Genomic DNA, 23,577 nt, shown 5'->3' on the forward strand with positions numbered 1-23,577 from the left:
TGTTGAGAGTGAGCAAAGTCTTTAAAATACGTTAGTTGGTCGATTTTCCTTCTCCAGCACGCGTTTATCTTTTTCTACAATCAAATTCTTTGTTTCTCGACTCAAGTTTTCGTTGGGAGCTTCCTAAAATCTTTTCTTTGTAACGCATATCACTCCTTTCAGTTCCTCGTGCGTCCGTCAATCAATCTCTACAAGCTTCTCAGAAAATTTTCTAGCTTTTTCTAGAACTTGTTCCTACTTGTCTGTGAGCATAATTTAATTTTTAGTTGCTCTAAATTATCTCATCATGGGCTCCAAATACTTTATTTGGGTTTCTCATGTTCCATAATGTCTTTGGGAATTTTCCCCGAATTTTTAGAGCTTTCGGAGTATTTGTCGCGGCTTAAATAATAATTCTAGACTTTTCTGAAATTATTTTATCCACAAAATTAATTAATTATGAAAATAAAAATCTTTCACTTTCCCAACGATCAAAGCCCATGTGAAATAATCCTCATAAATCCTAAAGGCCTATGCATTTATTTACTAATGGGCTTTAATGATTATTTAGATTCATTAGTAAATGTGGAGGGTGCAACATCAATTAGTACCATATTGCTAGTTGATGTAGATGTGGGTACTTTTTCTCCCTATAAATATGTACCAACCCCTTGGACGAAGCACACCAAAACTACCGTAAGGGGAGCCCCTAGTTTGGGAAATCCCTTATGTAGTAAATTAGATTTTTCTCCTCCTCTCGTCATCGCCGTTGCCGTCGCGCTGCCTAGCCCGGCCATCATCTCCTTCATGCAACAAGTCGAGCCCACTCCTACGCAGCTGTTGTTGCCATGGCCATGTGGTGGCTGTATGGGAGGCCAAAGGAAGAAGATGAGGTAATTACGAAATTACCACCGGTTTGTAATATCGTCATCGTATATTCGTTTTAAGTCTGTTTCGAGTCGTTCCAATTGCGTTAGATTCATATCGATGTGATCTACATGCTAGTGTCGTTGTTTTCATGTCAAGTGACTTTTATATATGTGCTTAAATATTGATTTAATTAATATGCATGCAACTAGTTTTTATAAATAAAAGCAACATAATTATATACAATGCTCTTTTGCAAGTAAGTTTTAACATGACTAGTTGCTAACATAAATATATTTCTAAATTATAATATGTTTAGTCTAAACACACATATCAAATTTGATTAGATGTTCTCACATGTCAGTTCGTATTTGCAAGTTAAAGTTGAATAGGCATAAATGATATCAAAATATTTATAAATAAAATATGATTAGCTTCAACTCAGTTTTTAAGTATAAATATGATTTGTTTAATCTAAATTAATGCAACTCACATAGTTTTTCCTAATTAACATAAATCAAGCTTATAGTCTTCTCTTTTCTTTTATAATATAAAACCTTGTAGTCGTTTCTTTACAATCGTAGTTCCAATTAGCGTGCTTTTCGTGTCTGTGTGTTCATAGCGACGTGTAGAACATCTTTAAAACCTTTTTACTTGCTATTTCATATGTTTGGTGTATTGTTCTAATTTAGTTCTATTGTATGATTGCATGGATGCTTGTGTGGTGCTTTATGATCATGTTCAGTCGGTGAGAAGTACGTTGGTGATCTAAAAGAAGTCTTTTGTAGGTTACAATTCAATAGAAGGATCTGAATTTAAGGCAAGTATAGCATGGGATCTTCCTTGTTGACCTATATACCTTTAATCATTTAATTTATACTGCATGTGTCTACCTTGATTACCACTAAGGATTTCCTAGTACTTTGTACCTTGTGCCTTGATACCTATGGGGTATTGCATTGGGTAGTATGATGCTAGTGCTCAACTACAACCATGATCTTATAACTTGACTAATGGTATATGCAATAAACACTAAAAGATGCTCTTGGGCTAGAGCATTGGGCTGTTTTTATGGTGCTCTAGATTCCTCTCCCTAAGGACTTATCTATAAGTGATCATCCGGGACTTATAGTACAACTGTGAGGGCTACATGGCTCTGGCTTTAGCTCAGTATGAGGACCTTTTCTAGCTTGTTATAGGTTACCTTTATGGCACAAGAGGAGTGTGTTCCGGGTTGGATATAGTGTGGCCTCTATCCGTTAGTGTATAGGCTGCGTGTTATTGTGCCTATCAGAAGGGGAGCTCTACATTTGCAGGCCACAGAAACCTAGCGGCCCTAACTTGTTAGACGAACCTTTGAAAGACTTCATAGTGAACCCTGCCAACCTTCCTTGGTAGTGGGTCAAGAGGCTGATCACCTTGGGCGAAAGGGTAAATCATGACTGACAGTGAAAGTGTACAACCTCTGCAGAGTGCTCATGGTGACGAGCGACCTTGGAACATTTAAAGAAATGATGATGAACACAGATGATACTGATGATGAAGATGCTCACTAATGATTACCATTTATGCTATTCATTATTCATGTTTACCTGATCATGTGTTTATATGTGCTTGTGATAAACTTGTTGCTACTCCTTTGTTAAAATTGTGACAATTAAAAGCTAATCGCAGTTAAACCCGTGTCAGCGTTGTGAGCCTCATGAACCTCATGTTATATTTGTTAAGTACGACATGTACTTGCAGTTGCTTTACTTTTTAAATCTTTAGAAAAATCTCGGATGGGTACCAGATTGCTAGAGTTTGGAGGAATTAGGCTTGTGATCAACCAGTCAGTTGTCCCTGTGGAAGTAGAGTCTTCACCCGAAGATCGGAGTTGTCTTTCCGCTATTTGCTATCTAAGGTTATATTCTCTATACTAAGTATGTTATATATTAAGCATTGTCTATTGATATTACCTTTATTTGTAGCTATATGTGAGATTTGACTTCCTAGGCTCACATATGGTGTGTATCTGATTTTGTTCTTAAAACTGGGTGCGACAGATTCCAACAAAAGGTGCAAAAGGTAATCTGTATTTGTTTGTCATATATGTTGTGTCAAAGCTGACATAGTCTCCAAAATCTGCATAGTATTTCAGTGATGATCCATCTCTCCAAAAGATATTTTTGACTTTGTTGTCATCATCTAACTCAAATTTGTAGAAGAAGGTAGGATCTTGACTCTTCTTAATTATGAAGTTGTCTAATACCTTCCCCTTATTTCTCTATTTAACTTTGTTATGAAGTTGCTCACATCTTTTTTGTTCACTGGTAGTGTTGTAGGTCCTTCTCTAAGATATGACAAATAGAAATCATTGTCCTTGTAGGAATGTTGTTATCATTCAAGGTTCTGATCAGTGCCTTCTCTATTTCTATCATATATTTGTGTCCATTGAATTGTTGGTTTCTCTGTCCTGGTTGTAGTTCGTGGTTGTGCTCTAAGTCTAGCATTATAATCTTCCAAATGTCATCAACTTCTTTCACAACCATCACACATGGGCAGTTTGTTTTTGCTATCACATTTGTTTGTCTCTTTGTACTTTTTGCCAATATCCTTGTATACTGCTGCCTCTTGCTGATCTATTGTATTTGGCTACTCTTTTTCCATATCTGTGACACTTCATTGTCACTTTGGTTATCTCACCATTCCTTTTCTTGCTTCCAGTCCTGAAGACATGGACTACGACGGCTTCGAACCTAGCAAGGTATGCATAGAAGTTGAAAAAGTGTTAAGCTTCATTTTTTCCTTTGAATTCCATCCCTAACTATGGGGTGTACTTGCTAATGATATCTGCATTATTGCCTTCGGATGCTGATATCAGTTCTCTACTTCTAAATTCATCTATTTCATGTTCAATGAGTTCTTGGCTTCCCTTTCCTTCTGCACAGTGTAACTCTTCTACTAGTACTATTTCATTATTTGCAATTTCTGAATTTGTCCTTGTCAGGTCTGATGTTGTCATTGACACATCTTCTACAACAATTGTAGCTTCTTGTATTACTTGAAGTTGCATTTTTTTAAGATGCCATTCTACCGGTTCTTCTTCTTGCTCTGATAAGTATTCTTCATCCCAGTTCTTGAGTGGAGTTGGTAATCTTGAAATTGTTAATATTACATCTAGTTCATTATTGTATCATATTGAATGTTGTAGTAGTAAATGCATATGTAGTTTGAGATCATGTTTTTAGAGTCTTACCTCTAATTCTGAAGTTGAGTAATTGAAATTGGTATTTGTTTTAGGAATGATGTTCATGTTTTCAACAGCAATCTGCCAAAAAAAATGTTAGCAATCAGGCAAGTTACTGATGTAATTTTTTTTCATGTTTACCTCTTTTCCTATTTGAGCATTAGATATGGCATATTCATCTCATGTGTAATGTTTGAAATTTGTTTCTGCACCTATAGAGTTCCCTGTATTTATTTTGATTAATAAATTAGATAGTTTCTATGATATATAAACAACAGTAAGGTGTTTATGAGTAGTTGTATTTGAATTTTGCATATCTATAATTTGTTTTTGTTCGTACCTAGAAAATATCTGGACCCAGTAACATACTTGTGTATGATCCCTGCATTTCTTGGGAAAACTGTAACATGTATTAAAATTATTACATTATCAGTACACTGAGTTTACAGTTGCATAGGTGGTGTAAGTTAATGAATTTTAAATTGTAAATTTGCTTACCAAGTATGTTTCTTCTTGGGAGTTCCTAATTTGTTCCATCAGTAGTCCTATTAAGCTCTCCTGTGATAATTGTATCATATTTTTAGTTGTTATTTTAATGGTGCTAAATGGTTAATGTATGAGAAGTTTTTCGTTGTTTACCTTGCTTGTGTTGTGTAATTGAGAAATGTGTCCACTGCTTTGAGTGATTATTGATGCATTGATGTTTGAGCTTGACCTTGAAATAGGAGTAGCTTCTTTTGTATTTGTTCTGTGTCTTGATGTGCCATCATCTCTCTATTTTCAATAGACGATGTGTTATACAACCTGCTAGTAACTTGTGTATTTCTTATTTTGAATTTCATATCTGGGAGTTGTACATGAGCCCCAAGCAGTCCCGCCATTGGTTCATTGGAGGCATTGAAGTTGTTGCTCCAAATGGATTTGTTGCAAGTTAGCTGAATTGTGCCTGTTTATTTTTTTTATTTTTTATGGATGTATGCAATCTTTGCAGTATTTGAGTTGTGATATAAATTAGTGAGTTTTCCTTAGGTTTTAGAAGGTACCTGCATTTGATTTCCTTGTAATGATGTTGGTGTATATTTGTCCTTGTCTATTACTTCCTGCATTGAACAAATAATAATAAGTTATTAGTATGTAGAGTAATTTAGATAAGGAATTTTGAATCTGTCTTAACATTAAGATTGTGTCATCATTATTAGTTACATAGTTTGTTTAGGATGAATTTCATATTCGAGAACACAAAATTTTTGTACTATGCAGTAAGATTATGCCAAACTATGTGATTTTGGCTTCTTATTTAGAATTGGTGCAGTAGTTGTTTCCTATGTGCTTCTAACTTATTTGTAGATCCATTATTCTAGTACTTTTTTTTATTGAGTTTGATGTTTACCTATGTTTTATCTCCTTGTTTATCCCAAGGTTGCTCCCATGATGGATCTGGAGGTTCCATTGCTCTTGGTTTCTTTGAGTCCTATACTCCGATCTGCATTCGATTGGGATTGTGCCATCCTTTATCGACTGAATGGTCTTGCAGTTTAGGAAAGTCTCCTTGTTTTACTTGTATGCCCTTCTTTTGGTTATAACAGATTCGTTTTGACCTTCTTGGTTGGCAAGTCTATGTTTTTGTGTTTTGCCCCTTCTTTTTGTTCTTTCTTGGTTAAAGTGCGCTCTCTTTTGGGCTTTCTAGATATGCATAGCCTGAGTTGGGCTTTTTATTGAATGTTTGGTGGTTTGTGACAATGATTGGGCCTTGCGGAAGGAGTTGTTCTTATCTTTGTGGGCCTTGTTTTGGACTTTTTGAGTCATGTTGGCCTCTTTGGTCCATTTTCTTATCAATAACTGCTTGGTGGTTATGCATTTACTCTCTGTAACACCCCAAAATTTGCCACTTTTGAAAATAGAGTTAAAATGATTTATTTTTGAATTTTTGAGCACATGAAAACATAGGAAAATAAAATTTTCATTAATTTAAAATTTATCATAAGGTAGAAACGTGTTTGTTGCATTCATGTCGGTCGCACCTCGTGTTTCTATGTGCAAAATGTATGTGTTTTTATACGTTTAGGAGACGAATATCTATCTCTAGGAATTTTCCAGCATCTTTCTGGAATTTAATTCCTACCTCCTTTACCTTAATCTTTATGTTCCATGTTCCCAACAATATTTTTATGAGCTTCAAATACTTTATTTGGGTTCATCATGTTCCAAAGTGTCTTTAGGAATTTTCCCCAAATTTTTGGAGGTCTCGGAGTATTTTTCGTGGCTTAAATATCAATTCTGGACTTTTCTAGAATTATTTTATCCATGAAATTAATTAATTTCGAAAATAATAAATCTCTTATTTTTCCCAACGCTCAAAGCCCATGTGCAATAATCTTAATAAATCATAAAGGCCCGTGCATTTATTTACTAATGGGCTTTAATGATTATTTAGGCCCATTAGTAAATGTGGAGGGTGTAACATCAATTAGTACCATATCGCTAGTGGACGTAGATGTGGGGAGTTTTTCTTCCTATATATATCAACCAACCCCTTGGGCAAAGCACACCAAAACAACCGTAAGGGGAACCCCTAGTTTGAAAAATCCCTCGCGTAGTAAATTATATTTTCCCTCCTTCCCTCGCCGTCGCCGCCGCGCTGCCTAGCCCGGCCATACTCTCCTCGGCAACAAGTAAGTCCGCCGCCGTCCCTACCGTTCTCCAACTCATGGCTACATCCTGTCGTTGCTCCATGGACATGCAATCTGCTACTCATTGCCGACCGTGAACCATGTTTCAGCAACGCTGTCTGAGAAAACCTTCTTGAGAAGAAGCTTCATCAAGCTGCCATGTCAGCGTTCTCGTCTCCTCGGCACCGGTTCGTTGCCGGCTTGGAATCGTCGTGCCGGCCGCCAGTCAGAGCCCTGTTGGTCACCATTGTTCATCTGCCGCACATCTGTCTCCAGTGAGAATGCCTCTTATTGCTACCTTTCCTTTTTCTATCAGGTCTTTGTGTTCTCTGCAGTCTGCACTCGCTTATTTCATCATGGTGTATCTGTCTGCTTACAAGGAAATCAGTTTCTGCATGTCGCCGTCGCTTGCTATTCTGCACGTCGGCCATCCATCTCCGGGCACAAGCGTCCTTGCCAGTTGATGCCCAAGCCAGGCTCATGCCTCTGTCCTCACCATAGCAAGTAGCTCCTGCACGTTAATTTCTTCACTGCCAGAGAGGAAATCAAAGCCACAACTCCTGTTCAACGTACATGGATCCTACAGCAAATTCACCAAGTACATGTATGTATCTTCTGCCACCTGTACCTTTCAAGAGCACACTATCATCTAGAGAACACATCTCGTCATGCAATCCAGAAGCAAGCAAGGCAACCCACACTCGTGCACTTGTCCAATTCACATCTTATTTATTTTAGCTCTATTTCAATTCATTTGCTGCGTTAGTTTCATATCGCTATGATCTATGGCCTGTTAGCGCGCTTATCATGTCCACATGTGTATGCCTACGTACATCACGCAAGGCATGGAGGCTTACATGCATATGAGCAATCAACGTCACCCGTGCATGCATGCGTTGCACTGTTCCAATATGCTAGTTAGCTTGATGACGTCATATGAGGTCATGCATGAGTTTTGTGGCCGTTTTTCTTTAACAAAACAAACCTTGAAATACAATAGAAATACACATCATCCTGAGCCGTCCGTTTTTAGATCAATGGCCCAGATTAAAACATACCCTTTCACTGTTCTTTTTGCTAAAGAGTCCCTGTATTCTTGGAAAATAAACCCGCAGTCCAAAACATGTTTACAGATTTTGTTTTCTTCATTTGAAAGCATATTTTGTTTCGGTTAAGAATAAATTACGTTTTCAGCTATTTACAGAATTGCCACTGATTTTGTTTTAGCCATAACTTCTCCGTTTTAACTCCGATTTGATCCGTTCAACTTGCGTTAGGTTCGTAATTTTATAATCTACATGTTCATACTACTGTTATGTATGTTTTCAACTTTTAAAATTCGAGATTAGATTTAATCTATTACTTTAATAAAGGAAATCTTGTTTATTTCATATCTTCTGTGTTTTAACTCCGTTTTAGCCCATTCAAGTTGTGTTAGATTCATATCGACGAGATCTACGCGTACCATATTACTATTTTTGAAATTTCGTGGTTAAAATCATATCTTAATTAATAATTATGCAACTGGGTTTTATAAATAAAATATGATTCATTTTACTTTAGTTTTATAATTCAAATCTAAACTTGACTTAAATTATAATCTCTATAAAATATCTTATATATGTTTTTATATATAATTAAAACACATGAAGCTCATCGTTTTATGAGTAGATCTTTCGGTAGATGTATCTTTTTCACCGTAGCTCCGATTAGAGTGCTTTTTCGTGTCTATGTGTTCGTAGCAAGACGTAGATTCGTTTCACAAACTTTTTATCTTGATTTTATGATTGGTGTACTATTCTAATTTAGATCTATTGTTTGCTTCATGTATGATTGTATGGATGCTTGTGTGGTGCTTTATGATTAAGTCCAGTCGGTGAGATATACGTGGTGATCAAGAAGAAGAAGAAGAAGAACGTTGAAGATTAAAGCTTATCGAAGGATCGGTGTTTTAAGGCAAGTATAACATGGGATCTTCCTTGTTACCTATTCACCTTTAATCATTTAATTCATACTGTATGTGTCTACCTTGACTACCACTAAGGATATCCTAGTCTTTTGTACTTGTGCCTTGTTACCTATGGGGTATTGCATTGGGTAGTATGATGCTAGTGCTCAATTAAAGACCATGATCTTGTAACTTGACTAATGGTATATGCAATAAACATTAAAAGATGCTTTTTAGCAGCATGAAACAAGGGGGCTAGAGCATTGGGCTATTTTATGGTGCTCTAGATTCCTCTCCCTGATGACTTATCTGTAAGTGATCATCCGGGACTTACAGTACAGCTGTGAGGGCTATATGGCTCTTGCTTTAGCTCAGTATGAGGAGCTTTTCTAGCTTGTTAGTGGTTACCTTTATTGGCGTAAGAATGGCTTGACGAATTGGGTATAGTGCGGCCTTTGTCCCCATGAGTATAGGCTGCGTGTCAATGTGCCATCGGAAAGGGGGGCTCTATATCTGTTTGCCGAGTGAATCTAATGGCCCTAACTTGTTAGACGAACCTTTAAAAGGCTTCATAGTGAACCCTGCCGACCTTCCTTGGTAGTGGGTCAGGAGGTTGGCCGCCTCGGGCGAAAGGGTAAATCACGACTCACAATGAAAGTGTACAACCTCTACAGAGTATAAAACTGGTATATCAGCCGTGCTCATGGTCACGAGCGGCCTTGGAACCCTTATAGAATAGATGATGAACACTAATGATATGGATGATAAAGATGCTCACTAATGGTTAATTGTTTATGCTATTCATTATTCATGTTTACCTGATCATGTGTTTATGGGCTTGTGATAAATTTGTTGCTACTCAATTGCTAAAATCATGACTCATTAAAAGCTAATCGCAGTTAACCAGTGTCAGCCTTTTGAGCCTCATAAACCCCATGTTATATTTGTTGAGTACGACATGTACTTACACTTGCTTTATTTTATATATATTTAGAAAAATCCCGGATGGGTACCAGATTGCTAGAGTTTGAAGGAATTAGGCTTGTGTCAACCAGTCAGTTGTCCCTCTGGATTTGGGGTCTTTGCCTGAAGAACGGAGTGGTCTTTCCACTGTCTATACTCTGAGGTTATAATCTTTACACTAATACGCTATGTATTTAAGCATTATCTTTTGATATTACCGTTATTTGTAGCTATATGTGAGATTTGACTTCCTGGGCTCACATATGGTGTGTATCTGGTTTTGTTCTTAAAACCGGGTGCTACAGAGTGGTATCAGAGCAATACTGACTGTAGAACGCAAGCCTAGTTAGAAATTGGCCGTCTTAAGGTTTTGAAATTGCTATAAAACCTTGCTCTATGAACCTTGATATTTTCTTCTCTACTATACCTCTACCCTTGCTATTCATCTCTACCTTGGTGCTTATTTTGAAGTCTTTGTTCTCATCTTCACTTCTTGATTTGATATGCTTTTAGAACTGTTCCTCATCACCTTCTTGCGTAATCTGAAGATAAGTCTTAGGATTGTTACCCCAAGCATAATGAGGACGATAGTATCGCAAGTTGAGTCAATGATTGAATTGTGCATCTTTATTGCTTATTGAATTGTCATTATGCTTATGATTGTTTTGAATCTTTGTAATGATTGCAATGATCTTGTTGGGTGTTCCCACAATTTCATTTAGTTTATAGGCCTAAGGTATAAGGATTAGTGAAACAAATAGTTGGGTTATGGTTTTCTTCTGTTCTCCCTATCCTGTCCTTCCGGAGCAGACTGCACTCTTCGGCTTATGACTCTAATTTTGGATGACAAAAAATCATGAGAAAATTTTTTGAACAATAGTAGACTTCAATATCTTTCTCTGAGCGGAAGAATCAGCCTATGGTAGCTATTTTGGTTATGGAGATACGAAAATCACAAGGCGATAAATCTGTGCTGTTTGGAATATGGAGTAGTTTCTGTAGTGCACTATTTTTGACCAAGTTAACTGCAGAATTTGGAAAAGTGTTCTATAAGAAAGTTGTGGAGAATTTTATAAGCTTTCCAACGGTATAAGCTACAACTTTATTGGATTAATAGAATGAGAGTTATAGCTGTTTTACTGTGCTGCTGTTTTTCATCTCGCGAGGAATTCCAGATTTCTTGTTCTTGCCCCTACACGAGAGTTTCTTTGGGATGCCAGGATGTCCTTATGCTAGTTAATCCATCTAGAAGAAGGTTCAAGCTACCCTATTGATCTTTTCTTAAGGGGGTAGCCAAGTTAAAGAATTTACAAGATGAAGTACCCTACGTTTTAGTTTGCACAGCGGAAGCGAGGTGGTACCCAAAGATGTGAAAGAAGTTCAGAGTTTCAATGAGGTTTGATTAAAGGTTCAAGGAAGGTTTATCCAAGCTCATCAAGATTTTGGTAGAGCTACCGGAGAAGTTTTCAAGGTAGTTTGGATCAAGAGACCTCAGCTAAGTGTTTGAAGGAATCTAAGAAGAGGTTGAAGTAAAATCTAAGTATTAGCTTTGCTAGATCCGGACAAGAGCTTCATAACTATGATGATGCACCTTGTCAAGATGTGGGATGTGTCCTGATGCAAGAAGAAAAATGTAGTACCTTATTCATTAAGTCAACTAAGGAAGCGTGAGTTGAACTACCTAACATGCATCTAGAGTTATCCATTATGGAGCATGGAAGTACTGTCTTTTTAGAAGTAAAAGTGTCATCTAGGAGGATCACAAGAATCTACAAGGCATCTTTACTAAGTTGGTCTTGAGCTTATGATATCCTCGTTGGAATGAAATTGCTTAAGACTTGGAAAAGTGCTATCACCTGGAGAAGCAAAAGTCGCGACCGATGCCCTTAGCAATGGAGAATTGTGCTAAGAAGGTTCGGGTGACACCAAGGGCTAGGAATCGTATTCCAAGTTTGAGCAACTTGATAAGAATCATTAATGTTTTGAAGATTGGTAAGAGAATCTCCTTCTGACCAAGAGAATCATCGGGCTTCGTTGGAAGGTGGATGTTTTAAAGAAAGAGAATTGGTATTATAAGAAGGTGGCCTAGTGATTGGAATTACCTAAGCATTGTTAGGGTACCTATCAGAATCTTGGAATCAGTTCGATAAGTGACTTGGAGTAAGATTCACAGGAATGCAAAGTAAGACGGAATTCTTATCAGGACGATGGAACTGCACGAGAAAGTACAGAAGAATCCAAGAACGAAGTATCCTATTTCCTAGTCGAAGTCGTCCGAATCTCGAGGACGAGATTCATCTTAAGGGGGGGAGAATTGTAACACCCCAAAATTTGTCACTTTTGAAAATAGAGTTAAAATGATTTATTTTTAAATTTTTGAGCACATGAAAACCTAGGAAAATAAAATTTTCATTAAATTAAAATTTATCATAAGGTAGAAACGTGTTTGTTGCATTCATGCCGGTCGCACCTCGTGTTTCTATGTGCAAAATGTGTGTTTTTTTATACGTTTAGGAGACGAATATCTATCTCTAGGAATTTTTCAGCTTCTTTCTGGAATTTAATTCCTATCTCCTTCATCTTAATCTTTATGTTCCATGTTCCCAACAATATTTTTATGAGCTCCAAATACTTTATTTGGGTTCATCATGTTCCAAAGTGTCTCTAGGAATTTTCCCCAAATTTTTGGAGATCTCGGAGTATTTTTCGTGGCTTAAATATCAATTCTGGACTTTTCTACAATTATTTTATCCATGAAATTAATTAATTCCGAAAATAATAAATCTCTCATTTTCCCCAACGCTCAAAGTCCATGTGCAATAATCTTAATAAATCATAAAGGCCCATGCATTTATTTATTAATGGGCTTTAATGATTATTTAGGCCCATTAGTAAATGTGGAGGGTGCAACATCAATTAGTACCATATCGCTAGTGGACGTGGATGTGGGGAGTTTTTCTTCCTCTATATATCAACCAACTCCTTGGGCAAAGCACACCAAAACTACCGTAAGGGGAGCCCCTAGTTTGGGAAATCCCTCGCGTAGTAAATTATATTTTCCCTCCTTCCCTCACCGTCATCCTCGCCCTCGCCATCACCATCGCCGTCGCCGCCGCCGCCGCGCTGCCTAGCCCGGCCATACTCTCCTCGGCAACAAGTAAGTCCGCCGCCGTCCCTACCGTTCTCCAACTCATGGCTACATCCTGTCGTTGCTCCATGGACATGCAATCTGCTACTCATTGCCGACCGTGAACCATGTTTCAGCAACGCTGTCTGAGAAAACCTTCTTGAGAAGAAGCTTCATCAAGCTACCATGTCAGCGTTCTCATCTCCTCGGCACCGGTTCGTTGCCGGCTTGGAATCGTCGTGCCGGCCGCCAGTCAGAGCCCTGTTGGTCACCATTGTTCATCTGCCGCACATCTGTCTCCAGTGAGAATGCCTCTTATTGCTACCTTTCCTTTTTTCTATCAGGTCTTTGTGTTCTCTGTAGTCTGCACTCGCTTATTTCATCATGGTGTATCTGTCTGCTTGCAAGGAAATCACTTTCTGCATGTCGCCGTCGCTTGCTGTTCTGCACGTCGGCCATCCATCTCCGGGCACAAGCGTCCTTGCCAGTTGATGCCCAAGCCAGGCTCATGCCTCTGTCCTCACCATAGCAAGCAGCTCCTGCACGTTAATTTCTTCACTGCCAGAGAGGAAATCAAAGCCACGACTCATGTTCAACGTACATGGATCCTACAGCAAATTCACCAAGTACATGTATGTATCTTCTGCCACCTGTACCTTTCAAGAGCACACTATCATCTAGAGAACACATCTCGTCATGCAATCCAGAAGCAAGCAAGGCAACCCACACTCGTGCACTTGTCCAATTCACATCTTATTTATTTTAGCTCTATTTCAGTTCATTTGTTGCGTCAGTTTCATATCGCTATGATCTATGGCCTGTTAGCGCGCTTATCATGTCCACATGTGTATGCCTACGTACATCACGCAAGGCATGGAGGCTTACATGCATATGAGCAATCAACGTCACCCGTGCATGCATGCGTTGCACTGTTCCAATCTGCTAGTTAGCTTGATGACGTCATATGAGGTCATGCATGAGTTTTGTGGCCGTTTTTCTTTAACAAAACAAACCTTAAAATACAATAGAAATACACATCATCCTGAGCCGTCTGTTTTTAGATCAATGGCCCAGATTAAAACATACCCTTTCGCTGTTCTTTTTGCTAAAGAGTCCCTGTATTCATGGAAAATAAACCCGCAGTCCAAAACATGTTTACAGATTTTGTTTTCTTCATTTAAAAGCGTATTTTGTTTCGGTTAAGAAATAAATTACGTTTTCAGCTATTTACAGAATTGCCACTGATTTTGTTTTAGCCATAACTTCTCCGTTTTAACTCCGATTTGATCCGTTCAACTTGTGTTAGGTTCGTAATTTCATAATCTACATGTTCATACTACTGTTATGTATGTTTTCAACTTTTAAAATTTGAGATTAGATTTAATCTATTACTTTAATAAAGGAAATCTTGTTTATTTCATATCTTCTGCGTTTTAACTCCGTTTTAGCCCATTCAAGTTGTGTTAGATTCATATCGACGAGATCTACGCGTACCATATTACTATTTCTGAAATTTCATGGTTAAAATCATATCTTGATTAATAATTATGCAACTGGGTTTTATAAATAAAATATGATTCGTTTTACTTTAGTTTTATAATTCAAATCTAAACTTGACTTAAATTATAATCTCTATAAAATATCTTATATATGTTTTTATATATAATTAAAACACATGAAGCTCATAGTTTTATGAGTAGATCTTTCGGTAGATGTATCTTTTTCACCGTAGCTCCAATTAGAGTGCTTTTTTGTGTCTATGTGTTCATAGCAAGACGTAGATTCGTTTCACAAACTTTTTATCTTGATTTTATGATTGGTGTACTGTTCTAATTTAGATCAATTGTTTGCTTCGTGTATGATTGTATGGATGCTTGTGTGGTGCTTTATGATTAAGTCCAGTCGGTGAGATATACGTGGTGATCAAGAAGAAGAAGAAGAAGAACGTTGAAGATTAAAGCTTATCGAAGGATCGGTGTTTTAAGGCAAGTATAACATGGGATCTTCCTTGTTACCTATTCACCTTTAATCATTTAATTCATACTGCATGTGTCTACCTTGACTACCACTAGGATATCCTAGTCTTTTGTACTTGTGCCTTGTTACTTATGGGGTATTACATTGGGTAGTATGATGCTAGTGCTCAATTAAAGACCATGATCTTGTAACTTGACTAATGGTATATGCTATAAACATTAAAAGATGCTTTTTAGCAGCATGGAACAAGGGGGCTAGAGCATTGGGCTATTTTATGGTGCTCTTGATTTCTCTCCCTAAGGACTTATCTGTAAGTGATCATCCAGAACTTATAGTACAGCTGTGACGGCTACATGGCTCTGGCTTTAGCTCAGTATGAGGAGCTTTTCTAGCTTGTTAGTGGTTACCTTTATTGGCGTAAGAATGGCCGAATTGGGTATAGTGCGGCCTCTGTCCCCATGAGTATAGGCTGCGTGTCAATGTGCCATCGGAAAGGGGGGCTCTATATCTGTTTGCTGAGTGAATCTAATGGCCCTAACTTGTTAGACGAACCTTTGAAAGGCTTCATAGTGAACCCTGCCGACCTTCCTTGGTAGTGGGTCAAGGGGTTGGCCGCCTTGGGCGAAAGGGTAAATCACGACTCACAGTGAAAGTGTACAACCTCTGCAGAGTATAAAACTGGTATATCAGCCGTGCTCACGGTCACGAGCGGCCTTGGAACCCTTACGGAATAGATGATGAACACTAATGATATGGATGATAAAGATGCTCACTAATGGTTAATTGTTTATGCTATTCATTATTCATGTTTACCTGATCATGTGTTTATGGGCTTATGATAAATTTGTTGCTACTCAATTGCTAAAATCATGACTCATTAAAAGCTAATTGCAGTTAACCAGTGTCAGCCTTTTGAGCCTCATGAACCCCATGTTATATTTGTTGAGTACGACATGTACTTACGCTTGCTTTATTTTATATATATTTGGAAAAATCCTAGATGGGTACCAGATTGCTAGAGTTTGGAGGAATTAGGCTTGTGATCAACCAGTTAGTTGTCCTTGTGGATTTGGGGTCTTTGCCTGAAGAACGGAGTGGTCTTTTCGCTGTCTATACTCTGAGGTTAATAATCTTTACACTAATACGCTATGTATTTAAGCATTGTCTTTTGATATTACCGTTATTTGTAGCTATATGTGAGATTTGACTTCCTGGGCTCACATATGGTGTGTATCTGGTTTTGTTCTTAAAACCGGGTGCTACACTCTCACCGTGTGGTTTGACTAGTTGTACTCCCTCAGTGGTTTTCTCTCGATCTGTGGTCCTCCATTTACTCCTAGCGTTTGGAATTATGTCCTTGTTTCCCATTTATTTGGGTGACCATTCGGATCTTGCTTATGAAGTGCCCTTTATTTCTTTATAAAGCACTAGGCTTCCTCTTAGGGTTGTGTTCTTCTCTTTTCCTGCCATTCTCTTCTTTGTGCGTCTGCGACCCGTTTCTGTATCCTTCATGTAAGTTTTGTTTTCTTTTAGTCTCTGTATGATTAGATGCCTGCCTTTGTATGAATCTCGAAACTATTTGTTTAAGAATCTGTTAGTCCAGTTAACTATATATTGTGTTCTTTTCTATCTCTTTTCTTGACTATTTGAGTTTTCCTTGGTTTATGTCAGTCTCATTATTTTGCTGTTTGATCCGTGTTGAAGTAGACTCTTAGGTATTTCACAAATCAGTACGGTTTTTTAGATCTTTTTTTTATTTTTTTGTTTTTGTTATTCTCATTATTTTTTTTGGTTGGGTAAGGAGTGTTAGTTTTCCAGTTAGTGCAGGCTTTGTTATCAATCACCGTGTTGAGGCCAACCACCCTCTCAATAGGCATCAATTGCCTCTGTTAGTAACTAAACTTGCTTGTTTAGATGCTTCCTCAGGAGTACTTCCTGTTGTCATCAACCTATATGTTGCTTCATTTCTGTGATAAGCCACTAGGACTTGAAGTTGGACTATATTCTACTGAAAAGCAGCCCGGTGTTGTGCCTAAAATTTGAAGCTATATGCATTCTTGACCCATTCTCCAATCCTTGATCAAAGCTAATCCACTATCAAACTCTTCTTGTTCATGCAAAGCAAGCCATTATTGAGACCAATTGAAAGCTCTAGTTTGGTTTTGATGAATTGATGAAACCCTAAGTGCTAACCTAGTTTATCAAAGTGATTATGAGATAGGTAGCACTACTCCAAGTGGTAAAGCAAATGAAGATCATGACATGATGATGGTGATGGCATGGTGATGACCAAATGCTTGGACTTGGAAAAGAAGAAAGAAAAACAAAAAGCTCAAGGCAAAGGTGAACTTGATAGGAGCTTTTTCGTTTTGGTGATCAAGACACTTAGTGAGTGTAATCACATTTATGATCGATAGCCGTACTATTAAGAGAGGTGAAACTCGTATCAAAATGCGGTTATCAAAGTGCCACTAGATGCTCTAACTTATTGCATATGCATTTAGGATCTAGTGGAGTGCTAACACCCTTGAAAACATTTGTGAAAATATGCTAACACATGTGCACAAGGTGATACACATCGTGGTTGGCACATTTGAGCAAGGGTAAAGAAGATAGAGTTGAAAAGGAGTTAGTCGCACTGGTGATAGAGTGACTGGACGCGCCCGGTATTTTATCTAGAGTTCAGGTAGTCAGACGGAAGTGACCGGACACGTCCGGTGTGGCTACTGGACACGTCCGATATTTGGACCCAAAGTGAGCGACTAAGTGAAAGTGACTGTACTTTGGCTCAGTGGAGTGACCGGACACTGATGAGTTACTGTTTAGCGTTCGGTCAAAGTGATATAGCCCAATTCAAGATTGTAGAGAGCGACCGGACACGTCCGTCCTCCACACCGGACGCATCCGGTGTGAACTAGCAAGTCTCGGGTTTTCAGCGCTATAATTGATCGGACGCTGGGAGCATCCAGTCCTTTGGACTCGATCGGACACTGCATCTCCTGCGTCCAGTCGTTTTCTAACAGCGCGTCCGATCATGGTGACGTGGGGTGTGGGTGTTGGTCCAGAGAGGACCGGACGTAGGGGTGCGTCCAGTCGGCCACACCGGACGCATCCGGTCGCAGTTCAGCGGCTCTGTGAGCTCTCTGGACTCGACCGAACGCTGCCCCTCCTACGTCCGCTCGGCCACATCGGACGCGTTCGATCGCTGTTGAGCGGATAACCGTTAGGCCCGAATGGCTAAACAATTTGAAAGGGACATGTGGCGGTCAGGCTATGACTGAACGCATCCGATCACCACACCGAACGCGGTCCGGTGCACACGACCGAAGCGTCCGGTCATCCCGCAGTCAGCCCAATAATTGAGCGAACGGCTCTATTCATGGAGGCTCTCTATTTAAGCCCCATTGCTGGCTCTAGCTCGCTCTCTTGGCCATTTGCATTAACATAGCAACCTTGTGAGCATAGCCAAAGCCCTCCCACTCATCTCTATCATTGATTTATCATCTTTGTGGGATTGAGAGAGAATCCAAGTGCATTGCTTGAGTGTTAGCATCTAGAGGCACTTGGTGTTCGTGTTTCACTACGGGATTCGCTTGTTACTCTTGGTGGTTGCCCCCACCTAGACGGCTTGGAGCAGAGAGGATCGTCGAGCGGAGGTTGGTGACTGTCTCCGGCTCTGATTGTGGTGATTGTGAGGGGTTCTTGACCTTTCCCCGGCGAAGAGCCAAAAGGTACTCTAGTAAATTGCTCATGGTTTGTGTGATCATCATCTTGTGTTGGTTGTGCGGCACCCTATTGAGGGTTTGGCGTGTGATGCCAATTAGCACATGAACCTCCAAGTGAGTGAATCGCCATAATGAGGACTAGCTTACCGACAGGCAAGTGAACCTTGGTAAAAAATCATTGTGTCATTATTTGATTCTAAGGTGATTGGTCTTCATTGGTATTCACTCTTGTGATTGATTGGTTCAGTCCTCAACTCGGCGGTATATCCATCTTGCTCTCTCTCTTTACATTACCGCAAACTAGTTGTTAAGCTCTTTAGTGTAGCTAGTCATGAGAGCTTGTTGGTTTGGTTAGTGTGGCTCTTTAGTTAGCCTTTAAGAGCACACTAACTTAGTATAGTGACATAGCCATTGTGTGGATAGAGACTAGAAACTAGAATTATGGTAGGTGGCTTGCAATTTTAGTAGGCTAGCGCAACATTTGCTTCGCCTCATAATTGTCTAACCGGTTTGCTAAGTGTTGTTAAAGAAATTTTTAATAGGCTATTCACCCCCCTCTAGCCATTAGGACCTTTCAAGTGGTATCAGAGCCGAGGTCACCGTGATTTGAGGCTTAACAACCTTCGGTGTAAAAATGGCTCAAATTAACAACACCAAGAAGCCACCCCCATTTGATGGCACAAATTATCCATATTGGAAGTCAAAGATGACCACACATATCAAGTCAATCAATAGAAGGGTGTGGAAGGTGGTAGAAACCAAAATTGAGATTGTCGATCCAGAGAATCCCACCGCGGCCAAAGAAGTGCTTCTTTAAAACAATGACATTGCTCTAAGTGCCATTCATGATGCAATTAATGAGAGAACATTTGAGAAAATCAAGAACATTGAGATGTCTCATGAGGCTTGGAAGAAGTTGGAAGAATTATTCAAGGGCACCAAGGCAATGAAGGGTGCAAAGGCATACATTCTCAAGGAGAAATTTGCTAGCTTCAAGATGAAGGAAGATGAGAGTGTGTCGGACATGTTCCATCGGATGGAAGTGCTTGTCAGTGATCTCAAAGCACTTGGTGAGAAGGTGGTGGACAAGAACTTCTCTCATAAGTTCTTGAAATGCTTACCCACAAGATTTGGCATGTTGGTCACATTGGTAGTGAGGACCGGTTTGGATACAATGACACCAAACCAAATCTTAGGAGATATCATGACCGATGATGCTTATAGAGATGATGATGAGAAGGAAGAAAAGAGGGAGAATAAGGATGACAAGAAGAAGAGTGTGGCATTCAATGCCACATCATCCAAGGGCAAAGCAAAGCAAGAATCATCAAGTGAAGATGAAGACTTGAGCTTTGATGAGATGGATGATGAGAAGATGGCTCTCTTTGTCAAGAGATTTGGTAAGTTCATGATGAAGAAGGGCTACCATGCTAGAAGAAAGAAGTCATCATCCAAGAACAAGAAAGAGTCAAGAAGGTGCTTCAATTGCGGAAGCAAAGATCATCTTGTTGCTCAATGCCCATACAATAGTGACAATGATGATGACAAGAAGAACAAGAAGAAGGACAAGAAGGAAAAGAAAGTGAAGAAGGACAAGATGACCTTCAAGAAGAAGAAGAAGGGTGGTTCATATGTGGTCGCTTAGGATAGTGATGCTTCCTCAAGTGATAATGATGATAGTGATGATGACAAGACCACCAAGAAGAAGGCACTTGCAAGCATTGCTATCAACGAGAAGCCTTCTCTCTTCGACACTCCATCATGCTTCATGGCTAAGGCCACTAAGGTACAAACTTGTAATGATGGAAGTAATGAGGAACAAGATAATGAAAATGAAAATGAAAGTGATAGTGATGATGATGAACCAACTAAGGATGTGTAACACCCGGTTTTAAGGACAAAGCCGAATGCACACCATATGTGAGCCCCGGTAATCAAACCTCACATATAGCTACAAATGAAGGGGCAGTATCAATTCACAATGCTTAATATATAGCGAACTTAGCTAAAGAGATAACCTTAGAAAGCAATCAACGGATAGACAACTCTGATCTCTGGGTGCAGACTTCACTCCACTGGATCCAACTGACTGGTTGACCATAAGCCCAACTTCTCAAGTCTCTGATAGACTGTCATCCAGCCTGAGGTGTGGGGGAAGTTGCAAGGGTGAGTCCATATCGAACTCCGCAAATATAGCAACAAGGTAGTGTATTCCATAGCCACATGATCAAGTATAATTGAATAATAAATAGCTCAGAATAACTCAGTTAAGCATAATTAAACAAGTGCCCATCTTTGGCGTAAGAATCCCTTGGCCGCTCGTGACCGTGAGCACGGCTGATATATCAGTTTATTAAACTCTGCGCAGAGGTGTACACTTTCACTGTGAGTCGTGAATTGCCCTTTCGCCTGAGGTCACGAGCCTCTTAACCCTCTACAAAGGAAGGCCGGCAGGGTTCACTATGAAGCCTTTCAAAGGTTCCATCTAACCGGGAAGGGCCGCAGGGTCATCGGATATAGGAACCCCCCTTCCAAAAAAAAGGCCGCTACCATAGCTAGGCTCAACAGGACAGAGGCTGTCCTATACCCAACTCGCAGTATCCTCTAAGCCGGCTAGAAAAAGACCTCATACTGAGCTAAAGCCAGAGCCATATAGCCCTCACAGCTGTACTGTAAGTCCCGGATGATCACTTACAAATGAGACCTTGTGGAGAGGGAATTTAACCCTCCTGTTGTTGCTAACAAGTCATCTTTTATATTTATAGCATATTCATTAATCAAGTTTCAAGATCATGGTCACAGAAAGAAAACCCAAACTATACTTGTCTTAAACACCGATCCTTCGGTAAGCTTTAATCTTCAACGTTTTCTTCTTCTTCTTCTTGATCTCCAACTTCTTATAGATCACCAACGCAAAACTCACCGACTGGACAAGACCGAAAAGCACCACACAAGCACCCGAACAAGCATGCATAGCAAACATACTAGATTAGAACAATACACCAATCAATGAAAAGATTCGAAATCTAATCTGCACATTGCTACGATCACACACACGCGAAAGGCACACTAATCGGAGCTACGGTAAAACAGAAACATCTATCGAAGGATTTACGTTGGAAAGAAAACTATATGCTTTATCTATTTTAATGATCATAAAACATGTATAAGATATCTTAGGGAAATATCTAAAATTGAGTTAAGTCATTTTATACTTGAGTTATTAGATTTAGAAAACTAAGATAAATTAATCATATCTTAATTATAAATATTTTGATATCATTTATGCAAATTAAATTGAAATATAATAACAAATGAGAGTATATATATTCAAAGTATATATGTCACATTTAAACTTGGCAAATTACAATTTAAAGACATACATGTTTATGTCACTAATTAATCATATTTTATTAATCAACATATCTCTTATTATATAAAGTATTTAAACTTTACTTTAGAAATATAGAACATGTGAGAGCAACTAATAGAACAATTATATTATGTCTCATAATTGATCCAAGCAAGTCATAATTAAAAAGGCATTAATGTTGGCATACATCATATTTTATAATTATAAAAGATTATATATATACTTTTAGTCATTTAAACATCTATAAATTAAAAACATAAATCATGTGAGGGCATCTATTCATACTTAACACATATGCAACATTCAACTAATTATAATCTAAGACTATACTGAAGTTACTGATTAATCAAATTAACAGGTTATGTATAATCACCGAGATATAAAACCTATATTGTTTCTAGTTATAAAACTAATTATAAGCATATTAACCAATTTAATATTTAGCTATATATGAAAAATCATGTGACATGAAAACCATTAGCGCTACTGCATAGAGCGCTTCGACACGAAACTAACGCAACGAGAACGAGACGAAACGGAGCTAAAATGATGAAACGGCGAAGGATTAAAGATCAATGATAATTACCGGATGGCAATCTTGTAAATACTATCATCTTCCTCCTTGGTCTATCTACAGAACGTACGTGGCCTCTATGGTCACGTAAGCTGCTGCTGCACAGCGCACAGGAGGAAGGGGCCGGGGACGGCCGGACCTGGCTGGCCAGCGGCGGCACAGGACTGCACGGCGCAGGGGCCCACGTGGCTGGACCGGGGCCGGCTTCAGACGGTGGCTGCCGGCCACTACAGGCACGGCCTGCTGCCTGCACGCGGGAGCACGCGACCGGAGGGGCTGGGGGTGCGGGGAAGGGGAGCGGCTCGCCTGACCGAGTCGACTGGAGGCGCGCGAGTGAGGGCCAGGGGCGGCGGCGCCAGGCCCTAGGCGAGGAAGGCCGCGGCCATGGCCGGAGATGGCCTGGAACAGAGAAAGCCATGGTGAAGCTCGCCGGAAAACATCAACGAAAAAGGAAAAACGAAGGGGAAACGCTCAAACGGTGATGGATTCGAGAAACGGAAGACACGACGGCGTAGAGGACGAAGAGGGCTACCTTCTAGTGGTGGCGGTTTTCGCCGGAGACGTCCGAAGTGGCCGAAAAAGCTCGCCGAAGGTTCGCCGGAAACCTAGCTGTGGAGAACTTCGGCGTCCGATCTGTGGGGCTACGAGTGACGGCTCAAAAAACGGGCTGTACTTCTAGAAAGCTCGCATTGAGAGGAACACCGGCATATATATAGTGTAGGGGTTTGAGGTCGGTGGAAAAACAAGGTATTTTATTATTTTCGGATTTAATTAATTCCGGGATTAAGATAATTCCAGAAAAGTCCAGAATTGATTTTTAGCCCACGAAAAATACTCTGATGGCTCCAAAAATTCTAGAAAAATTCTGGAAGACACTTTTGAACCTAATGAACCCAAATAAAGTTTTTAGAGCTCACGAAAATATTGTTGCAAAGATCAAGGAAAAATATTAAGCCCAAGGAAAAAGGAATTTAATTCCAGAAAAGGTCGGAAAATTTTCCGGAGAGAAAGAAACATCGCTCTATCATATTTCAAAACCATTTGCACTCATAAACACCAAATGCAACCAGCATGAATGCACAATCCCGCATGTTGCTACTCCTATGATGAATTTTAATTTAAAAAAAATATTACTTTTCCTATATT

The 23,577-nt window shown here is 39.3% G+C and overlaps 1 long non-coding RNA gene across 1 annotated transcript; it reads right to left on the reverse strand.

Annotated features, from left to right (window-relative positions):
- Positions 1 to 21,305: 21,305 nt before the first annotated feature.
- On the reverse strand, positions 21,306 to 23,096 carry LOC136482040 (uncharacterized). The gene is made up of 3 exons (XR_010764944.1): positions 22,964 to 23,096; positions 22,444 to 22,830; positions 21,306 to 21,410 (listed from the first exon to the last, which is right to left on the reverse strand). It is a non-coding gene; the product is annotated as an uncharacterized lncRNA (long non-coding RNA).
- Positions 23,097 to 23,577: the final 481 nt, after the last annotated feature.

Source organism: Miscanthus floridulus, chromosome 9, assembly GCF_019320115.1.
Source record: "Miscanthus floridulus cultivar M001 chromosome 9, ASM1932011v1, whole genome shotgun sequence".
Taxonomy (NCBI): domain Eukaryota; kingdom Viridiplantae; phylum Streptophyta; class Magnoliopsida; order Poales; family Poaceae; genus Miscanthus; species Miscanthus floridulus.